A 21,834-nucleotide genomic window follows, 5' to 3' on the forward strand; every position below is an offset into this window, starting at 1 on the left:
CCATGGCTCGCTAAGAGGACTAAGATCGAGTCTCAGAAAGTCTCTAGTAACACCAGAAAAAGTCACTAGATTTGTCCATCGCCACATTTTTGAAAAATAGTCGCTAGGGGCATCTGAAAAGTCGCTAAATCTAGTGACAAAGTTGCTAAGTTGGCAAGACTGGTTGGGGTGAAACAAACAGCCGACTTTCACCCAGGAGAGCGGGTTCGTGTGACTTGTGAAAACAAAAATAAACCAATTTCAACTGAAGTTACATTGTTTACTGAAGTTACATTGTTTACTTAAGTTACGTTGTTTACTTAAGTTATCTGAATGTAACTTACGTTTTTTTAAGTAACTTGCGGTAGCTGGTGACCCTTGTAACTACTTCACTTCTGGCATTTATTTACTGTTTAAACCGTCTTTTATAACACATTTTTGCCCTAAACCTAGGTCAGTGGTTTTACAACATAAATCCACAGAAACTGCTGCCTTTTTTACAACCGCGGACCGTACATGTGAGCTGTACCGCGAGCTGCAATACGTATATATGTGCTGTTTAATGCAAGCCGAAATACGTACCTATACGTGCTGTAATTTGTGGTACTGACACACGACTTCTTCTGTCGTTTATGTTGGAGAACTTGTTGGTCAGCCCTGTAATAGTCTGCCAACTTGTCCAGGGTGTACCCCGCCTCTCAGCCAATGTCAGCTTGGCTCTGCCCGAGTGCGGACAAGAGTTTAAGGAGAATGACAGAACATACTTTTGGGCTTGTTTAGAGAATTTGACCATTTTTTATCATGACTGCCACTTAGATACTTCTGGGTTTCACTCAGTAAGACTGACGACCACAGCCAAGGGAAGGAAATAAGGGGAGGGAAGAAAGTAGGAGAAAAGGTAGACTATGCATGGATAAGAAACAATGGGAGGAACATAAGAAATGGGATGCAGGGAGAAGAAGAGATGAATGGAGGAGCAGAGCGATGGAGTGAAAGACAGCAGGGGAATGGATGAGAAGAGGAATACAATGAGATGCAATGGAAGGATGGAAAATGGAAGAAAAGGGCAGGATGGTCAAAGGATCGCAGGAGGGCAGAGCGAAGACTTCTGGGAAAACTGAAGGAGAGGAAGAAAGATGAATTGTTGGCAGGGGGCTGTGGAGGCTGGAGGGATTTATTCTGTGCTCACAGAGAAAAAAAATACTGTTCTATGATTTCCCTGAGCTCACAGGTTAGCAAACACAAACGCTTGGTCGCTTTCATGTTAATCGCATCAAAACAGGCTGTAATCAGAAAGAGACGCAGGGAACATAGAAGAGGAATAATTTAATATATAATCTATATAATAATCTCTATATATATATATATTTTTTTTTTTCCTTTATTGCATTGAATTCCTGCAGTCTGTGTCTGTACGTGTGCGCTCACTTATCCATATTTCAAGCTCCTCCAACACATGACAAATGACATCAGGGAATTGTAGGAAGTCTCAACGCTGCTTAGCTACACACACACACACACACACACACACACACACACACATTCTTGTACTTCTATCTTTGTGAGGACCCTCATTGGAATAGTGGATTCCCTTGCAAGGTTGTAATAGTTTAGAATTTTTCATTAGTTTTAGTTTTAATTTTGTTGTGAGTTTTTGTTTTCAAATTCAGTTAGTTTTAATTAATTTTTAGAGTGAGTTTGCTAGTTTTAGTTCAGTTTTTTTTTTTTCAAATGATTTAGTTTTAGTTTAGTTTTAATTTTTTGTAACGGGGTATTTGTTTGGTGGGAGATTAAAAGAGGTCACAGTAAATTTTGCCTTTATTTCCTTTGTCTTGTCCATCTTCATTATGTATGAAAAAAGTTGACAAAGACGAAAACGAAGGACATTTTCACTATAATTTTAGTTAGTTTTGTAACCACACAATACAGTTTCAGTTAATTATCATTATCATGTAACCTTTAACCCTTAAAACAAAGTCTGAAATCTAAAAAAAAATCCTTTAAAGAAGTGAAGACCGGCTGAAATGTCCTCACTTTGCAAAAATGTCCTCACTCTGTTGGTTAAAAACGTGTCCTGGTCCTCACTTTGGAAGTACAAGAACACACACACACACACACACACACACACACACACACACACACACACACACAAAGTGACAGATGTGAGGCAAATCCTTTCTTGTGATGAAAACTCCCCAGGAACCCTTGGGACATATGGGGGAATGTGTCATGTGTCAGAATGTGTGTGTGTGCGTGTGTGTGTGTGTGTGTGTGTGTGTGTGTGTGTGTGTGTGTGTGTGTGTGTATGTGTGTGTCTGCAGCTGCAGGAACAGTTATGTGTGTTTGTTTGCATGTGCACAGGTGCATGAAAGCTTCTGCCATGGCTGCCTTGTTAAATGACAATCTTGCAATTTTCTTTCATGTGGGTGCAGACACAAACATATTACACACACGTGTGATGTAAAACGCACGAGGAGCGTCTGCTGAACTCTGGAGCATTAGAGATTAGTGAAAGTCTGAGGGGAATGTGAATGCAGTGGCTGGTTGCAGGCGCTGCTGTCGTGATCACCGTACTGTATAGATAAACATGAGGCGCCTGGCTGTTATACAGCCTGGCTGTCATGTGGCTTTCTGCACCACAGGTCTTTTACAGCACGGCAGAGAATGGGATCCGGCTCATTTTGATACACTGTGCAGAGCCTGTTCTCACATCAAACTCACATAAAAACTGCTTTGACAACAGTAAGTGCTGCATGTTGTGGGATTTCTTTCTAAGAAATGGCATTAACCCATTTAGGCCTAAAACGCCTGTAAAAGTGCCTGTAAAAGCTCTGGGCGATTTAAAATAACCCCCTAAAACCTGAAGTTTTTCTGGAAATTCAACAGTGTCAACAACTACTAAATAATAGATTTTTCAGCCTCTGTAGCAGATAGAAACGAAATTCAAAAAGTATTTGAGAGCTTATAGCTGTGGCTTTCATGAGAAGTTGAGTTTATTTGTTCAAACCTTCAATAAAGTTGCATTGCGACACTCCCACATGTATTCTCATGTTGTGTCTTTTTTTGTAATTTTGTGTCTTTTTTTTGTCATTTTGTGTCTTTTTTTTTGTCATTTTGTGTCTTTTTTTGTGTCATTTTGTGTCTTTTTTTGTGGTCATTTTGTGGTCATTTTGTGTCTTTTTTTGGTCCTTTTGTGTCTTTTTTTGGTCATTTTGTGTCTTTTTGGTGATGGTTTCAAAGTTCAGGAAAAGTCCCAAATTGGCCAAGAGAGCGAAAATAGCTGGAAAAAACGTCAAATACTACAAAACGAAGTATCCGAGGATTTTTGCCTGGATGCTACTTTTTAAATGTGTATTTTAAAATCTCACGTACCCCCATTTGAGAACCAGTGTACTAGAGGATGGAGCAGGTGATAACGGCTGATTCGGCCCATTCGATCGGCTAAAATCTGAATTAGGAATATTGTGTTCTTTGGAATAGGAGCAAAAAACAACAGTGAAGAATCTTTTCTGACTGATGTCATGGAGTTTTTTTCTAACTGCAAGATATGGACTGTGAGATCATGTGATTCTCCATGTTAAAGGGACTTGAAAAGACTTTAAATACCTTCGTATTCTCAGTTGGTGTTGAACTTGTTAATGTACTGAATTTACATTATCACATCTCTCGCAAACCTCAGCGGTGGAATAACTCAATTATCTGGAATGACTAAGCAAACAAGATCAGCTCATTTAAATTCCAGTCTAAGCCCGAGCTCTGCATTTTTATCCTTTTACATCTTCAGGCATAATGCAACAGTGAATGCAGCTCAATGAAAAATGTAACATCCATGTGAGGAATAGATTAAATGCCCTCAAAGCAAAATGGATATTAAAAGAGTAAAAGAGACGGAAAAGAGTTAAATGTTATTTTACAAATCATGCACAGTAGAACACCAGAAGTAAAAAAAGATTGGATTGTTCGACTACTATTCTTTTTTAACTCATTTTAAAATGTTAAATGTTAATTAGTGTTATAATTGCTGACTAAACATTTATTCTGTTTCACAAGCAGCCTCAATGAAATAGATAATGAGTTAAGTCAAGGATAATTAAGGATAATTAACTGAATCTGGACTATCTGGACTTTAACAATCCTGTAATATATCCTACTGCATGAAAGTTATGCTCAGTATTAATTGTAAGTGTTTGAAAAGGATGTTCGACCATCTGAATCCTGAGTCGTTTCATGGCTTATTTTTTTTGCTCTTTTTACAACAAGATCTCCAACCTGAGATAATTTGTCAGTATTAACCATAACGACCCATATGAGCGATTTGTGGTTTGTGGTACAGAAGGTTCTAAAAATATCGCAAATGTCATTATACATACACGTATGTTTGCAGTTTCATTGAATTTAGGCTACAAAACCACCAATCTATGTTTAGGGAAAAACATATCCAAGTACAGCGTTATAAAAGAAAGTTTAAGGGTTGGTAAATAAATGTACGTAAATTTCCGGAAGTGACGTAGTTACGAGCACAATGTGACGTGTCAACATTTTTTTCATTTACGCTTTTGAAAGATACAGCTATGACATTTCTGTATTTAGAAAAATATGAGTAAAAACAAGATTTTATTATTAGTTATTTTGGGTTTTTTTGGCATTTTTTTGCAATTTATTTCATTAGTATTAACTTAAGTCAAAACACATTATTAAAATTTGGGATGTAAGGGTTGTATTGATGTATAGCACATGAAAATGCTCAACAAAAAAAAAATGGGACCACAGCATGTAAAAATGTACAGATCTGCTCTGGCGGACTTGTTCTATGTCTGGTTTTCAACTGGGTGCTTCAATATTGGGGGCGGCTGAGGCTCAGTTGGTAAAGCGGTTATTACTGATCAGATCCCTGATCATGGCAGCCTACATGTGGAAGTAAAGTATCCTTGAGCAAGATACTGAACGCCAAATTGCTCCCGATGCTGCGTTCATCGGTGCAAGAGTGAATTCCCGCTGGTGGCAGGTGGCACCATTTAGGGTAACTTCTGCCACCAGTATGAATGTGTGGGTGAATGAGCGTAGTCTGTAGTGTAAAGCGATTTGAGTGGTCGCAAATCGACTAGAAAAACGCTATATAAGTGCAGGTCCATTTACCAATATACTCTTTTTTAGTTAGGGTCACAGGGCAATCGCACCGAGCACTATTGTTATACTGTGGATTTTTTCTTCTTCCTCTTCCGGGCACAATTTCGTCCTGCTACTAGAAATTATATGTCAAAACGTGCGGTTTGATCGGGATCGGTGTGCTATTACTTTTCTCTACGGAATACGAATTTTCCGCGCACACTCCTCCAGATACACATGCTTCAAACACACGCACACACACACACACACACACAGGTAACTTTATGCGATTTTCGTTACACACACACAGACACACACACACAAATGCGCACGTAAGCGTGCACACTCCTCCAGATACACATGTTCCACACACACACACACACACACACACACACACACACACACACACACACACACATTTTGAGGTTAAAGGGCATAGGTTGCTGTATAAATAAATACTTGAAAAGGAATGCTTGTTGTAGGTGTGCTTCTTGTATATTATATAGTATCATAACATTACTAGTATTAATTGTTTGAAATCTCTGAAGAATCTCATCATAGTGTACACACACCGGCAGTAGCCCCCGTGGCCCTTTCAGAATTTCCCCAGAGGAAATTTTCTAGTTTTGTTTATTGTGTTGCTGTTCGTAGAATTGCTTATAATATTGTGAACACATGAAGCAAGTATTCTTACATCAGTTGTCTTTATAGTTGCACTGTAAAAAAGAAAAAAAAAGAAAAAAGAATGACAGGAAGTCCTTGCCAAGATGTTTCCCAATATGAAATCTGAGGTGATACTCTGGCATCACATTGTGCTATTACAACTCCCTGGAGCGTCCTTTGAAATAATATGTAAGTGCGAGGTAAAGTGTGAATTACATCCCATATGGCTCCTTGTAGATTTCCCTCGCTGTTCTCTGTGGCCACCACTATCTCCTCCTCATTCATATGCACCTCCCTGACAGCAGTTATTTTACAATTTCTTCCCTGTTTGATCTCCTTTCACTCTCCTCCACTGTGGGACTGTCACTGCAGACAGATGTAGTGGTGGAGAGAGAGTGAAGAAGACAGAACAGAGCAGGAGGGGAAAGAGTGTGTGGAATAAAGAGGGACAGGTGAGAGAGGAAGATAGACATGAGAAGCAGTGGAGAGGTGGTGGGGGAGGGCTGAGAGCACTAAATGCATGCGTCTTGCTCACCTTATAGGTAAAAGTCAAGGATGTCAATAAATCTGATGACATAATGGCCACTCGTGACCGGGTGTGAGTGTGTTTTGTTAACAGCTTCAGCTATAAATAGCTTAAACTCAAGTGTTGGAGTATGTGGGGGGTTTAGAGCGTCACTAATGATTGCTTAAGATAATCATGTGTGGGTTTTAGATGACAGGCTGTCCTCAAGAACGCTTCTTATGAATGCCATATGGAAAGTAATGCGCTTTAATTCAACAAACCCCAAGCTGTTTCAGGTTTTTTTTTTTTTTGCTCTTTTTATATTTACTCACCGTGGCCTTGTAATTACTGCAATTGGGTGAATTCGGGTAATGTGGGACACTTTTTGCAATTTTGACTTTGTTATATTTTTCTAAATTTAAAAATATTGTATGTAATTTCAGTCACATGACACCCATGGTAGACCAATAGTAAAGGTTTTGATGACTATATTTACTTTAAGCAGGAAATAAACCAGCTAAAACTTAAGTGTCCCACATTACCCGAATCCACCCGATATAAGACCTGAAGCTCTATGGAATCAGCACAATCATGGCTAGAAGTGGGAACAACGCAAAAATGTCTTTTGTGCAAAATAACACAGTTATCATGCCATAAATCTTGTGTCCACAAGAACAACAAATTGGGTCTCCATACGCTATTCACATTTTTTTTTTACAACCTCTACTTGCAGCCTCTCCTGTCCTCTCCTCTCTAGTCTGTGTAAACAAATTTACAGTGTAAACAGATTTACAGTGAGTATTTGTCACCAACTGCAGTAAAACACAAATTTTGATGCAGATTCCCCACGTGTTGTAAAGAATGGCCTAAAACCCAAACAATATCAGCATATCTAACATTTCTTTGTCAGAAAAGATGACATTCCACACAGAATATGCTGTTCATATGACCCCTATCATATTTAGATAATAATAAAATACTAGTGTGAATGTGAAGCTTTAGATTTCTTCTGTCTGTGACTCATTTTCTTTTCTGTGACCACTCCAGGAACACATGTCACTGCATATGTCCAAATGCTGTTTTTCCTCTTAGATAATAACTCATCTGATTGTTCCATAGCTTGTATTGGCCAGCTCCATTATTAACTTGGACTTAAATTTAATAGGAAAATGTGTTGCATAGATCTATCACCATCCAAGTAAAACCCAGCGCTTGGATGATCAAGAAACAGACCGTGAGCAAACTTCCTGAAAGGTTTCCAATTTTTTCCCCCCATAACTTTGAAAAATGCTGTCACAGCACAGTTTGGTCCAAAAGCAGCACGTAATTGTGTTTTCACAAAACATGCTCCACATGTATAGAGTGATTAAAACCCATTACATAATGGGTAGCTTAATCCTTAAACTCGATGATGTGGATTACGTGTCTAATGTATGGAAGCCTCCAGTGGGTTTTAATGCAGCAGTTGGTAACACCAGCATAGTAACTCTCTCTGGTTGTTCCCCATTGGCTGTTTAAACCTACTGGGTTGAATATTAACCAATGAATAGGGGCTGAGAAAAAACACTGGGGTATTTAAATCTATACATGGGGATTGGAAATTTGGATTATAGTGGATTATAGCTGTCCCTGTTGACCTTGTGATTTTAATTGCCAGACTGAGAGTCTTATTAAGCTTTACATCATCAACTAAATAAAGGTCAACACACAGTCACACAAAGCACTCGTTCTCTTTTAACCCTTTGGAGTTTGGGGCTATTTTGATGGGTTTTGAGTCTTTTTCATTCTGCCTGTACAAACGACTTAAAAAAATGTTTATCATTCCAAGCTATCATTTTTTTCAGCACAACCTCACCTGATTATAATTTTGTCATTTTGACTTACTGGATCAACATTTTGAACACAACCCCCCCCCCCCCCCCCCCCCCCCAAAAAAAAAATAAAACACAAAAACCACACAATAAACATTAACATTAACACAATTTGCACTAAGTTGTATATAGTATATTGTATATTGTTAACTGTCTTTTTCTTAGATTGTTTATTTTTTATCTTTATCTTAAAGGGAATAATTTTGTGTGAAATTTTTGTGGTCGGCTGCAACAAAGAAATTTCCCTGCTGTGGAATTGATAAAGTAAAATCTAATCTATGCTGAATCCATACTGCAAAATTCAATGAAATCTCTGCAAAAACTTCAGTAATATGTTACACTTGGTCGAGGTGGGCTCCATGCTGCTTTGTTTTTACGTTGTGTCCGGTGCTTTCGTGGACTCCAGAGGGTTAATTTTTCTGTGTTCTCATAATTAAATTGATTTTTTCCCCATTTTGCCATTCTGTTTCCTCATTGTTCCGTTTCCTCTCACTCTCCTTTTTCTTTGTCTTTATTCCCCTCTTTCAACTTCTCTAATCAAGCCGCCACATATTTACTGTTCTCTCACTCAGATAAACCTTTTCAGATCTCAAGTGATTTAAAGTGTATAAAGCCATTCAAGGTCTCTGTGATAAAACGATAAAGTAACACTGTATGTACTGTAGATACCCGGCTTAGCTTTCATGTAGTCTGAGGTCTCTGCAGTTTTTAGAGAGACTTTTATTTGGAGCATTTACGAGTATTAAGCTTGTTACCATTCAGAGTCATTGAGGAGCACTGTGCTGACGCAAAAACAGGGTGACTTTGGAAAAAAGAAAGAGTCAAGGCAAAGAGTAGATGTTAGTCATGGGTTCATACTTTTCTCTTCTCTGCTTTGTTATCAAGTGTGTTTTCTCTGTTTTTCTACAAAAGGCTGCAGAAATACCATTCATTTGCAAAATAAAGTAAATTTGCCACTTCTAGCTTTGCAACATGCTAGTTAGGGCCACGGGGCAATCGCACCGAGCACTGGTCCCATACAGCAATAGCTCTAGGGACCAGTATATATATATATATATATATATATATATATATATATATATTTATATTTAATTATATATATATATATATAATATATATTTATAAAATGATTATTATTATTGTTTGTGTGTCTGTTGGTTAATTCACTGTTAAAAAAAGATTGTCAGGTTTGTATGTTTTGTGGCAGGGCTGTGGGCGCCACACTAGTTAAAATGAACGAAATGACTTAGTTCAATTTACCGTCCGAGCGTCAGTGATCCGAGTCAGTAATAAGACTCGAACTTCCCAACACTAATAGAAAACAAGGATGCAATTGCCCAGATGTGTTATAGCAATGAAAAATGTATTTATATTTCAGAAAAACAAGTTGGGAAGGATCACAAAAAAAGATATTCGCTGCAGGGAAAATAAGTGTCAAGTTGGCTTTACGACAAACAAGCAAATCAATGATACAGAGAAAGTGAATACATTAATGCATTCTTTAGAAAATCCCTCCAAAAGCCTATGCAGGGAATAAACATGCTTCCTCCTGTCCCGAAACAAGTTCATCTGGTTACATATCTAGCATGACTGAGCCTTTATTAAAGGCTTTTTGAATATACAAATGGATGTTAATGTCTTTGCAGTCATAACAGATGGTTGTGTGCTCTCTGGAATTGTGTGGGATAATTTGATCTCAGTACTGAATGTTTTGTTTGCTGTCCCTCCATAGGGAGGTCCTGGAAGGCTTTAATCTCACTGCTACACCACTTAAACCACATCCTAAATGTGAAAGGGCTGATAAAACATCCCCACTATCAGATGTTCAGCTCTTTAAATCCTTAATTATTACTCTATCCTTTCATAATTCCACCTTCTATCCATTTATTTCAATCATCCTGAACCACTAAAGTAGACAAAGCCAATCCCAGTCCTAAATCTCCCTCTGGATCCTATAAATCTAACTCCAACCTGAAGTTTAATGGCTTCATACAGCAGGAAAACCATTTAAGGACTCCTGATTCCCTGTTTTGTAAGTGTTCACACACTTGACAAGTAATAGGTTTCATTACAAAGCACTACAGGCAGTTTCCATTTCCTAAAAGAATGAGAAGATCATCATTGCCTCATGTTCACTGATCAATATTTAAAGAGCACAAATGACTACATCTCATAAAATACTAGTTCTTCCCGCAGTTAAAAGCACCCAGACAGTTTAACTTTTGGATTTAATTAAAAGCCAACATTTAGGTGTCATTTTTCAAGAGCTTGATATCTCATTTTGAAACAAAACTCTCTTAAGTACTGCGCTCACAGCAGCTCCCAAGTTTTTTTTTATACTTCAGGCAATGGCTCCTCTTCTTTTGTAAATCAAAAAGAGCACACACAAAGGAACAAGTAGACAGACAATTTTGTGAGCAGTTTTCTTTTACAAAATAACTTTTTAAATGCTGGAGGGAGAGTTAAAGCGACTTAGATTCATCCTGATGGCGGTAAAAATGGACGCCACTTGCTCATTTAGGATTCCAGTCAGTCTTTTGGAGGCAGTCGCAGCTGGAAAATCCCAATTTACAAACACAAAACCATCCCCTCACCATTACGAGAAAGATGTAATCAGACTTGAGAAGCCTCTATATTTATCTCTGTTTCCATTCGGAGCGGGGAAAGCAACACAGCAGCAGCAGATAGAGCGATTGATTTGCAGTTGATGAGGTCTGTCTACCGCCAACCCAACACTGGAGGTTAAATCTCCGATCTGCGATCAATGAGTGCCCCCCCCCTTCCCGGACGGGTCACAGGTCTACAGAGAGGGGGCGGCATTGGTGGCGGTGGCAGGTTGTTGTTGTTGTTTCACATGACTGATTGTCACTTTAATCTTGTGGGTCTTGGGCCAGGAGAGACTGAGGCAATTCAGCCAAATGAAATCCTCTTCAGCTGAATGACTGAATCAAGCGCCGCGATCATGGCTGAACACACACACACACATAAACACACACCAGAGTTTGTGCTTCTGTACATAAGAAGACACATGACTGCTGGGAAACAAATCTGATAATGCAAGAGTGCTTTCATGCAATCAAGATTCAAGATAGCAAGATTTATTCAGACAGACATGGAGATATGTGGAGAAAATCAGGTGATCCTCATCAGGAAGTCTTTCTTGTTCTCAGACTGACTCAACGTACTAGCTGGGATTTTTGTTCCTTAAAATTTGTATCCAGAGCAACAATTAACTAGCATTTTAACCCAAAAAAACATTTAACAGTGACATTCCCAGGTCAGAAAAACTGTTGAAACGGAGCCGCAAACCTTATTTTAAGCCTCAAAATGAAGATTAAAACAGCCTACTAGCTCTAAATTACCTTACCAACATTAATAATAGATCATAATGAGCATTTATTTATATGATTTGGTCAGAATGCATCGAGGACCCAAGTGCAAATCAGTGGCTGGAAACCGAAAAATATCTCAGGAGATGTGGAAACGAAAGCTAGCCGCTTAAGTCACACACTTGACATAGGCCATTATCTTAAAGGAGTAAAATCACATGATCTGATCAACTGAGGTTGTAGGATATTTTACTATAGGTGGCTGGCGTCATGAGGAGATGATTTAGGCAAAAAAAAAACAATTTTGACAAAAAAGTACTTAGGCAATTATTTTAACAGTGTGACGATATGCAGATGATGTTGCTTATTAAATTGCTTATCATCAGTCTTTTCATAACAATATATGGGAAAATACCTTAAAAGTATGCTAATTCTGTCTAAAAGAGTCATTTGACAGCCAGCCAGAAGTCTGACTGCCAGGGTATGCTAACATCAAACTAGTTTGTACAAGTGTTTCCCAAAGCACACCTGAAACGTTTTACTGCCGTCCCAAATGGTGTTGCACTCAAACTAACTGTGTAGAGATTGAACGAAGTGTTCTTGAGAGAGAGGGTCGATTTACACCCGGCCAAGAGCTGTGTGATGGGGAGTCGGAAACTTCCAAAAAAATAGTGAGACCAAGCCTCAGACTCAATCACAGTGTTGGAAAGGTATACAGCTCGGGGGTTCAGACACTGGTCAATGATCGGACAAGCACATTGAAGTTTTCCAAATAACTGTCTGTGCCTGAAACCATAACCTTACCGTAGAGCCTTCACCAGCTCCCTCAACTCACCGGAATGTTTTGTTTTGTTTGTTTTCACATTTCAGACAGTCCTTGAACAAGTCCTGTGTCACCAATGCTACCATAGGACGATTAGGGGTGGACCAGTTAACAAAATTCATGGTTCAGTTCATATCACAGTTTGAAAGGTAATGATTTTCAGTACTTACTTGGTACAGTGATTGGGCGTTGCAGATTTCAATATGCTTTTAATTCATTTTTAACACAAATCTGGCTAAGAACATGAGAAAAATAAACACTTCTTCACTAGCTGTATTTACATTAAAGTCGAAGCAAATTCAGAAGCGAAATTTTGAAATGTCACATTAAAGAAAATGCGAATTATGGACGTTTCCATCAACTGGTTTAGAGCGGATCATCAAAGCAACATATTTGGTCAGAAGATGGCAGTGTAATGTACTGCTGTAGAATAATCCGTCAGTAAACAGAAGAAGAAGAAGAGATTGAGCAAGAGAGAAAAAATAATAAAAAAGAGGTTGCTAATCCGACAACTTTGGCCATCCATGAGAGAAAATATGTGTTCGGGAATTGGATTCAATTGGGCAACTTATAGACAGCTGATCAGTCACGCGAGTTAAATTTCAGCTAAGTCAGGACTTATTTGCAATTTTTCAAAAGTTTCCATCAAGCTTTTCTCATGCGAATCTCGAAATGAAAATGCGCATTGAAATTTGTTTATGGAAACATGGCTATTGTCAAATCTTATATTGTTATCCAAAAAAATGGCACAAATAGACGAAGGACCTCAACGTGAATGAAGCATACTTAGCTAGCATTAGACTATTTTATAAAACAGTTATCTCTACAATGACCCGTGATTGTGTTGTTTCCATGGAGGTACAGGACTTATGCAGCCCTAAAACTGCTTGGAGTTCAGAGGGTTACAGAACCAGGACCAGAGAATGGTCCTCACAAGGTCCCAAAGTCAGGGTGGTCCCCATAAAGATACAAGCACAAGAATGCACACACACACACACACACACACACACACACACACACACACACACACACACGTGACTGGAGACAAATACACAGAGCAGATTTCTACAAACAAACACACAAACAATGCTCACTCCAATGACCCGTGATTGTGTTGTTTCCATGGAGGTACAGGACTTATGAAGCCCTGAAACAGCTTGGAGTTCAGAGGGTTACAGAACCAAGGACCAGAGAAATCAAATCAAATCAAAATTACTTTATTAAGAAGAAGGGTCCTCACAAGGTCTCAAAGTCAGGGTGGTCCCCATAAAGATACAAGCACAAGAATGCACACACGCTTGACTGCAGACAAATACACAGAGCAGATTTCTACAAACAAACAATGCTCACTGGTGTACTCCAATGACCCGTGATTGTGTTTCTTCCATGGAGGTACAGGACTTATGAAGCCCTAAAACAGCTTGGAGTTGAGAGGGTTATAGAACCCAGGACCAGAGAAGGGTCCTCACAAGGTCTCAATGTCAGGGTGGTCCCCATAAAGATACAGGCACAAGAATGCACACACACGCGTGACTGCAGACAAATACACAGAGCAGATTTCTACAAACAAACACACAAACAATGCTCACTGGTGTAGTCCATGTATGCAGCAATGCATACACACACCCCACACAGAGCCCACAACACAATCACATTTCATTCCATTCCCTGAATCATTGGGCTCCCCCTCGAAATCTACTTTCCTCCTGGATTCCAGCACTCTGATCTCATCCTTTCCAGTTATTGTTTTCCCCTGTGCATCCATTCCAAGTAAGTCTTTCATATGGGTTTTTTTATAGGAGAAAGAAGAGTTAGCGGCGATATGTCAAGCCTCAAGCCTGCTGATCCACAGAGATGTATTCTGTAAATCAAATGAGGGGTGGGATGGATAGATGTGGCATTTTCAAAGGGGCTTCCTGAGGCGTAATGGAGTAATTTACCTCTGTGTGAGACAGAAAAGCATGTGTATGTATACAAGTATGACCATCTGCGTCTCTGTGGCGGTCTCCCTGTCTGTCTGTCTGTGGTTGGCGTGTGTTTAAAGTCTCATCTAACATCCCTCTGGCGAAAGGACCTTTCCATTTGTTTGAAAAACAAACAGCCATTATAAATCAACCAGCAGTTTTAAAGCATTATCCATTTGGTGGGCATCTGTCTTTCCACACGGCAGTCCTGGCAGAATGAAAAAAAATGAGGTTGGAGGGATTAAAATGGAAAGATGAATGAGAGAAATTGTGCAGATATCTATGATTGTCAATTAACTTTCAGTGAATGGTTGGAAACGTACCTCTGTCTGAACAGGAAATACATGCAGGGAAATGGTTTCAACGTGCATCACGGCACGTTTCTTAGCAAAAAATAGAAATATGGATGTGGATTTGAGGAGAATAACCCTTTGATGCCAAGTGGGAATCAAACCCCCCACCCCAAACTGTATGACATCCATGCTGAACCAACAACATGAAGCAATAAAGAGGAAAGATGGCAATGCAGAGCTGGAGAGAAAGACTGTGTCTATTTCCATCCCGATGCCGCTCCGATTTTTCTTTTTCATTTTCATGCCAATAAAGCATGTTCAATTTTATGTGAGGCGAGACAGAGAGAGGGAGATGGATCAAATTGAGCCGAGAGACAAAGAGAAAGAGAGAGAGAGAGAGTAAGAGCATCCAGACTGTGATAAATGACAGTCTTATCATGCATTCAAATTAGGTTTTGGAACTTGTTTAGCAACCTGAATACAGATGAGTTTCAATGTTAAGGTATCCAAAAATCTGCCTTGAGTTGTGTTAAACAGTTTCAGATTTGTTGTGTGTAACATGCAAATTGTTCTGCCACAATGTCTGCAAGCTGGGAGTTTGACATCAATGGAGCCAACCACACTGTAAAAAAAAAAAAAAAAGTTATTTTCTAGAAATTTACTGCAATCATTTACAGGGGTTTTCTTGATTTTGCAAATGCCATGAAGAGTAAATTTATTTATTATTTTTATGAATTATATTAACCATAAAAATGAAGTTAAAATCTGTAAATGAATACAATGGGTCATAAAAAAAAAGATTTTTTTTCAGAAATATTCAATTGTTTAATGCTGTTTAATTGCTATCAACTCTTAATTAAAATAAATAAATATATAAATATATAAATAAATAAAAATACACATCATATTGCTGAATGTAAAATTAGGGATTTTTTTTCTATTTTTGTTATTTAAAAAAGTAAAGATATTATATTAAAATGATATTAAAGTTTAAAAAGCAATTCTACATATATATTTATATATTTTAAACATATATTCACTGCATATGATCAGTATTTTTTCATATATAACCGTAAAATAATTTAAGATTATTCACTCTTATTTAAGTAGAGAGTGTTTTTACCATTTTTTTGTTTTGTGTTTTTTTTACAGTGCAGCATTGGCTTCTAAAATTATTTGCACTCAAGACAGCAGAGCCAGGCGCTTTGGATAAAACGCCTCAACCAAATGTTGCACGGAAAGGCACTTGTGGCTCCATCTCTGGGGTGTAACTGAAGGAATCAGCGTTTTGTCTCGCAGATTATGTTGTTGAAAGGCGGAGGAGAAAGGAGGAGAGAAAAAAATGGGGTCCTAAAATGTCCCAAGCGCTCTAATCCTCCCTGGAGACAGGTGGATTAGCAGGGCGTTCATTGAATAAACACGCACGCACTCTCTCTCCCTCCCTCCCTCACACACACACACACACACACACACACACACACACACACACAGCAGATTATTTAATTCCCAGTTTGGTGCAGGTATGTGCAGCTGAAGCGTGGACGAAGCGCAGAAAACCTTCAACCGAGCAAAGCAGGGATGGACACGCGACCAGCCACACCCTCTCTGAATTAAATCCAGCAACACGCGTTCACAATACAGAACACACCCTCTGCAAAACCTACAGCCTCCAAACAAGTCATTTTAGTCGAGTGTTGAGCCTCAAAATCGTGCCAAAGCAACATTATGTGAATTATGAAAGAAACCCCTACTTGCTTCCAGATGGTTTCCCTCACAATACAAACGTTCCAACACCTGTGCAAGATTTTAATCAATATTGGAACTCCAGAAAATAAGCAAATGTAACATTTTTTAACTCTAAACCAGCCTCAATCACTCAACAGGGTCGTTTTTTATGGCGCAGGAGAGGATGCGATGCGTAAAAACGCATTCCCCGCAATCTCCAAAACACCTCAGCCGCTTCCTGCACCTGTAAATCTAACAACAGTCACGTTTCCACAATTGGGCACATTGTGGATATTTCTCTTCACGATAATGTTGCACACTCAGTGCTGTTACTACACGTTCAGCGCGTCCTAAAGCAACTCTCATTTTACTAAATGAGTCTAAATTGTCGATTTCCTCAAAGTTTCTATCATCCAAATGTTTTAAGCTCCATGCATTTGCTCCAGTTGCACTGTCACCAACTTTCAACCTCAAATTTCTTCACACATTAACTCAGAGAGCAGCTCTGACCTCCACTCCGTGTCAAAGACGCGCCAAATATTCTCATATTACGCGTAAATGTAAGATTTCATGGAGAGGTTCACTTACCGGTGATGCCATCCGATTGTTCCTTTTGCGTCCGTGCAGTTTGTGATGTCCCTCTTCTCTTCTCTTCTCATAGCTACATCCTCCTGCTCTGTCTGCGCTGGCTACAGTATGTCCATGTCCTCTCTTCGGGATGAGGAAAGAGGAATGAATCTCCGCTTCTGTTTCGGAAGAGGAGAAGAGAAAACGATCAGTGGAGTGTCTTGGTTTCTTTCAAATTGTCTCGGAGACAGATGCAGGGGAGCAGAGCGGACGCGCCGGACACGTTCTGCGGTCCATTTCGGTCCGGTGCGCACCGAGACGCGTCCTGCACCAAAGCGGAAGGCAAAATGACAATAGATCCTTCTTAAAGTTCCACGGGAAACAATAGTAGGTTGTTTTTTTAATAATCGGGTGTCGGGAGATCCGTCTAGGATGTTAAAAAGATCCACCTCCTTTTTTTAAGGAAAGTTTTAACACGGGAGAGCAGAGCGCGGAGGGGATGAGAGAGAAACAGCAATGAAGGACTCCTTACCAGAGCTGAGAGAATGAGGGAGGGAGGGAGAGAGAGAGAGAGAGAGAGAGAGAGAGAGAGAGAGAGAGGGAGAGAGGGAGAGAGAGACTGCAGGCTCCGACTCGCTTCACCGACCACGAGTTGACTCCTGGTTACGCATTGTGACGCCTCGACAGGGTCTGAAATTTAAACAAGCTTTTGCAAATTTTTGAATTCTAAAGCCCCTCTGCTGTGTCGAAATTCAAACAAGCTGCGCAGAAGCCAGAGGCAATATTTGGGATCCTTCTTGTTATATATTTATTTATGCTGTGAGAGTATGGTGTCACCTGCAGATAGGAGTTGCAGCAGTCGCTTTGGTGGTTTCACCAAGAGGCACAGAATAAGTTGATTTATGTGCCAACAAACGAAAAAGGTTTATTTTTGTATGTATGTCAGGGGTGGATAACAATGTGCCATGGAGAGAGAGACCTGTCTGCAGTAAATTTACTGGCGAGCTCTTTCCCTCAATTAAACAAGTGCTAATTAGACTGCAATGAGTCTGCTGGCTCTCCATGGCACATGGTTGTCCACCCACTTTATTCATTGCTACTAGTGTTTGGACCATTTTCACATAATGCGTCACAATGTCTCAACCTAATGATAAAGGTAACCATAAACTTCATATTATAGCATATAGCTGGCATGCATGTATTTTTATTCAATTATCTTGTACCCGCCTCTGAAGGGGAAACATTTTGCGCTAACTTTGGTCCGTTATTTCACCCCCAACCCAACTGAAAAAAGGGATTTTTTGGCCCTATAATTATTATTTCAATCATTTGTATCAATTCTACTAGGGTTGTCACGATACTAAAATTTTCAACTCGATACCAATACTCAGGAAAATATTCGATACTCGACACCATTTTCGATACCACCAGGATTAAATCAAAGACTCCAAAATTTTACAGAAATATTTGTATTAACAAGAAAAATGTAAGAAAAACATGTAAAAATTAACAGTTGCCAATCCCTGCCCTAAACCTAGGTCACTGGTTTTGTAGCCTAAATTCACAGAAATTGCAGCCTTTTTTACAACCACGAACCATGTATGTATAATGAGGTGCTATTTTTAATTCGCCCCGCTGTTAAACAAAATTACATGTTAAGAAGCTGTGGTCATTTCACATAATTTTGTGAGATCAGGCTGCACACAACAGGCACTCTCATTTTCACTTATTCTGCAGCCTGATCAGACCTCTATAAAGGACTGTTAGGTTGACATTCTGTATGTCTTAAATACACTGTGTCCATTGCCTGCCAATGGCGCCATATCCCCTTTGTGTACATGTCAGTGTGGTGGTAAGGCACTCAACCAAATTGAACTTTGATTATAGTGTAGCTAATTTCCCCATGGCCACAACAAACAAGGCAGCCAGCTAAGCCCAGAAGGTAAAATGGAGAAAAAACTCATTGTTTGTGTCTGAATTGTTGAAAAGTCACTTTTTTTTTTATATGTTCCACCTAAATAGCTGCTGCCATTAGTCTTGTTGCCATCCGGGCTAGTGTTAGCACATGCATCTTAGCACAGATTTGCATCTGAAAAACCCATGTTTCTCTGATCTCTGTGACTTCCCCGAACATCTCAGGTGAAGCTCATATATCACTTTTATGGGCAGAAATTGATCTTAGTGCTCCATGTTAAAGGTAATTTAAATTCCTAATTGCCTCTCGAAGAGTGAGGAGGCTGATCTAAAGGAGCTCTAACGAAGCTACACAGTGTTTTTGGCACCTGTGGTGTTTTTATATTATGCAATTTTTTGTGACAGTTATACATTAAGTTTAAAATGCTATTACAACCAAGCCAGAGGGACTAAAGGTTGTAATAAAAATGAGAATTTTAAAAGTTAAATACCCTTTCAAGCTTACAGTGGCTATACATTTTTGCAGCTTTGTGCATTTAGAAATGGAGGAAATTTATTGTCAGTATGATGTAGCTGTGTATCATATTTAACTGACATTGCTTTAAAAGTATTATTATTATAACCTTTATTTAACCAGGAAAACCCCATTGAGATTAAGAACCTCTTTTTTAAGGGAGACAAGATAGGCAGCAGCAAATACAAAACAGTTACAAAATTATACAGTTAGAACACAAACCAAGGACAAACTACAAAGCAAAAATTATTACATTTACAAACAGATTATGAAAAACACGTACATCTTATAGAGTCGTCCTCAAGTATTCTCAGTTTAGATTGAAAATTCTTCAGTGATCAGCTTGTTCTCCTGTAAAAAACGTTGATATAGGTCATATGTACAGGCAGCAAAAAACAAGCTATGTCCCCGTATTTCAGAGTCCGCTGTGTGCATTTTTAACTTAAGTTACATTCTTTTCACGTAAGCTATGTGAATCTTGCGGTAGTCACGTGACTCTTATAACTACTTCACTTCCGGCATTTACGTACATTTATTTACTGTTTAAACTGTCTTATATAAAACCATAACAGACATTTTTTTTGCCCTAAACCAAGGTCGGTGGTTTTACAACATAAATCCACAGAAACCGCAGCATTTTTTTACAACTGCAGGCCGTACGTGTGTGCTATTTTTAGAACGCGCTATTGTACCGCGAGCTGGCCTGCGCTGCATAATGTACATATGTGCTGTGAAACGCGAGCCGCAATATGTGCCTATGTGCTGTAATTTGTGGTACTGACACAAGACCTCTTCTGTTGTTTATGTTGAAGAACTTGTTGCAATGATATTAACTCTGCTAGTTTCCAGTCATTCTGTAACTTATTCCGTACAACAGGTGCAGAGCAGACCAAAGCCCTTTTACCTAATTCAGTACGGAACAGTATGGAACAGAAAGCAACAAAAGATCATGAGAACGGAAAGAATGAGGATGTGATGACTCAGTGGCAAGGACGTCTTATTTTGATAAATGTCTGTAACCTCCTCTCTCCTCACCTCTTTTGACAAGGAAAGGCATCATGGATGTTCCTTCAAACTGGGAAATGAGAAAGACCTCTAGTATAAGTGTAATAAACCCAGCAACAAGTGCATCTTAAATCATTTTGTGTCTGCAAGGGCCTTTAAACTTTTATCGAGTCTGGTGACATTATGTGACTTTCATAAAGACTCAAAAAACACAACTGGGTAAGGTCACACAAACCAGATTAATTAAAAAAACAAAAAAAATCTAACCAAAAAAAACAATGTCCTCACAAGTTCTATAATTCCCCACAAAGGCAGTTAAACGAGATACACACACACACACTCTCTCTTGAACAATGAGTTATAATATTGTCAATTTGTAAAGGAATTAGCCTCCCAGCTTTAAAATTAATTACCCCCTAACAATAAATCCCTTCATTTATACTGTACATTACACATACACACATCCATGATGGAAAAAAAAAAGATTTACTTTCTTACCGTCCCTCCGTGTCTCACTGTGCACTGACGCAATTTACTCACTTCCAGCCGCGATGGATCAAATCCTGCCTCTTAAACTCTCTGTCACGCTGCTTTGGTTTGAATGTTTATCCTGTTACCTTACATTATGCTACACACACACACACACACACACACACAGTATAGGCCTATAATGAAATCCACTTCATTACTACATGTGTCAGAAGCAGGCGGTGCATTGCAGCATTATATGGTTTTGCACTGAGGCTTTACTCCGTCAGCCCTGTTGCACATAATTCATAACTTCAGCTTTACACTGTCAAAATGTGCAAAGCTCTGCTTCATTTGATTTGTCTGAAAGCTAAATCAACATATTGGCTTCACATTCTATAGCTCTTGTATGCACACAGTTTAAGTCACATGCTTGGCTTTTTATCTCTGCATCTGGCAGTAAGATATAGCCTTGTGCAATTTTAACTAGGGCCGGGACTTTAACGCATTAATTAAGATTAATTAATTACACAAAAATTAATGCATTAAAAAAAATTGACGCATTTTAATCTCACTTATTTTTGCACCGCGGAACGTTTGTCACTGGATGAGTTTCAGGCGGACCGATTATACTGGAGCACCAACTAGCGTTGATGAGTTCAGACAACAACAAACCACAGTGAACATGAAGGAAGAAGCTGATGCTAAAAATCCATGTGAAAAAAATTACTTCTCACTGTTCTCAGGTCAAATATTTATATGCGATTAAAATGCGATTAATTTTGATTAATTAATTACAAAGCCTCTAATTAATTAGATTATTTTTTTTAATCGAGTCCCGGCCCTAAGTTTAACGTTCAGGACTTATCATAATATCAGTGACTGTCCAAAACCACCAATATTTACTTTTCTAGTTAGCGGCACCCTCTAGTGGCCATAGTAATCCTGAAGGCCACCAAAGCAAAAGTGACATTAGGGAGTGAAAACCAACGTCGGAAGCATGAATACGCAGTATAAAGAAAGACAAAGACCACTTAGGGTTGGAGCTTCATTCTTTACCTGTTTCATGTTAAACACATGTTGTGTAATACAGTAGTTCTCACATGAA

The 21,834-nt window shown here is 39.0% G+C and overlaps 1 long non-coding RNA gene across 1 annotated transcript in view; it reads right to left on the minus strand.

The window, feature by feature from the left end:
• LOC131989973 (uncharacterized) overlaps positions 1–17,326 on the minus strand; it is a 165,011-nt gene extending 147,685 nt beyond the window's left edge. The window contains exon 1 of the long non-coding RNA XR_009396014.1: positions 16,847–17,326. This is a non-coding gene — a long non-coding RNA (uncharacterized LOC131989973). The remainder of the gene's footprint in view (positions 1–16,846) is intronic.
• Between the last annotated feature and the right edge of the window lie 4,508 nt (positions 17,327–21,834).

Source organism: Centropristis striata, chromosome 17, assembly GCF_030273125.1.
Source record: "Centropristis striata isolate RG_2023a ecotype Rhode Island chromosome 17, C.striata_1.0, whole genome shotgun sequence".
Lineage (NCBI taxonomy): Eukaryota > Metazoa > Chordata > Actinopteri > Perciformes > Serranidae > Centropristis > Centropristis striata.